Here is a 2,307-nt window from a genome sequence, read left to right on the forward strand (position 1 = left end):
TTGTGGCACAGACAGGCCATCTCCTGAAGCTGCAGGTCACTGAGGTCACCTGAGCCTCAGGCAATAGCAGGGGATCCAGACGTGCCCCCAAGCGACATACCTGATCTCATCCAGGCCATTACCAAGGCAAGACATATGTCCAGCACTTCCACTGCCATATCTGTCCATGTAAAGGAGTAGAGCTGTTCCATCAGCATATTGCTGACTAAGGCTAGGCGATGTCTGGTTTTCCACATCACGATATATCACCAGCTAAGTATCGCAATACCTCAATATATCACGACCTATCTGCGGTGGAGGGCCTTTACTAGTAAAGTTGTATCTGCTTCCCCACTCAGAGGTCTAAGTGGAATCTGTGCATGCTTAAGCCCCATTGAGTTCAACTAAGCTTACTTCTCCTTTCCTGGGAGTAAGCCTCATTGAATTCAGCAGGGCTTGCTTGTGAGTAGACACGCAAAAAGCCCTCGTCACACCAATCCCTTGATATGGAGGAAAGCTAGGGGGAACCAACCATGTAAACACCACCAGAAAATAAAAACAAAAACTCTTCCTCATCTTTTTTCCACTGGTGGGGGCGAGTGTGAGAGAAGAAGGAAATGCTTTCCAGTTCTTTGTCTAGTTATTTATTTACTTTGCCTTGTTTACTTTGCTGCTGGATCTTTTCTTATTGGTTAGGAGGGAGAGAGCAAACATAGTAGGAGACACTGTGCCTGCAAATTATGTGCAAAGTATCTGTAAAGAATCAGTTCAGCTGAGTTACCCCCTGGGAAGCTGTCAAGTTTCCACCTTTTGTTCAATGGTATATTGCCTTGTTGAAACACTTATCACAATGTTATTTCAATATCCAATACGGGGCAAAGCCCTATTGCTGACAACATATCCCAAGACCCCACTCAGAGGTTTCATGTAAATGTTAAGCAGCATGAGGGATAAAACTGAACCCACTGAAGGCTCCACGAAGTCGAAGAGTACTCCCCAAGTAACACCCTCTGGACTGGAGACAACCATCCAAGTATGACTGGAACCACCACAGAACAGTGCCACCCACCCAGAACTTGGATAGCAGCTCCAGAAGAATACCATGGTTGATGGCAGAGGTCATTTTACAGGGCAACCAAAGCAGTTCCTGTTCCAAAACTGAGCTCAAAACTCAATTAAAATGGATCTAGAAAATCAGTTTCCTCCAAGAGCACCTGGATCTGGTCCATAACCACCCACTCAAGAACCTTGCCCAAGGGGAGATTAGCAACTGGCTGGTAATTACTTAAGATTTTCCGAAAAGGGAGGGACCATCCCCTCTCCTAGGGAGACAATAATCACCTTCCTGGCCCAGCCAGCTGCCACCAGCCAAGAGGGGCAAGGGTCCAGAGCACATGGTCACACTGGCTTACCCAAGGACCCTGTCCACACCCTCAGTCCTTACTAACTTAAACTCATCTAAGATAACACGACTAGACAGTGTGCTGAACGCCTCTCAAGATTCATCTGCTGAAACACTTGAGTCAAGGTCCTGGCAGATGCAAGTGATTTTATCCTCAAAATGCTTTGCAAAGAAGTCACAGCGAACTACTGTCAGTTCTGTCACTTCCTTTATGCCAGACTGTAACAGGCCCCACACTACCCAGAAAAGCTCTGCTGGACGGCACAATGAGGATGCAATGGAGGCAGCAAAGTAAGCCTTCTTTGCTGCCACTAGGTAGGCTTGATGAGGAACCCTCACCAGTTTTCAATTGCATTGGAGTTTTCTTAGACTTGCGTTCCAGCAGTCTCCCATCTTGTTTTCCTTGGCCAAAGCTCTGGGATATACCAGGGAGCCAAAAGAACTCCATGAAGTGGAAGAGGGCGCTCTGGAGTGACCGTGTCAACAGCCCACATCATTTGGATATTCCAGAGATCAGCTAGGGCTTCGACAGGAGTGCATCATATCAGATGGAAAACACTCCAGAGCCACCTAGAAACCCATTGGATTCACCAGCCTCTTGGAGTGGCCCATCCTCCTAGGTTCCCCACCTCTGTGGAGGGGGAAAGGTGCTGAAAACCTGAATCTCAACAGGAAGTGATCTGACCATGACAAGGGACTGATGTCAATATCCCCCTACTTTCAGGTCACCCTCTTGCTGCCCAGTTGAGAAAACAAGGTCCAGAGTGTGGCCAGGGTTTTTTGTTTTACAAAACTAGTATCTCACACCAATACATTATCAAAGAGCATGAATTACTGAGCACCCATTTTAGGATATTTTCTTAAGGTGAAAAGTTCCTCCCAGATACATGATTGGATGGTCACTTATTGGACAAATCAGCAGATGG

The sequence above is a fragment of the Podarcis melisellensis genome (assembly GCF_964234715.1).
Source record: "Podarcis melisellensis genome assembly, chromosome: 1".
Taxonomy (NCBI): domain Eukaryota; kingdom Metazoa; phylum Chordata; class Lepidosauria; order Squamata; family Lacertidae; genus Podarcis; species Podarcis melisellensis.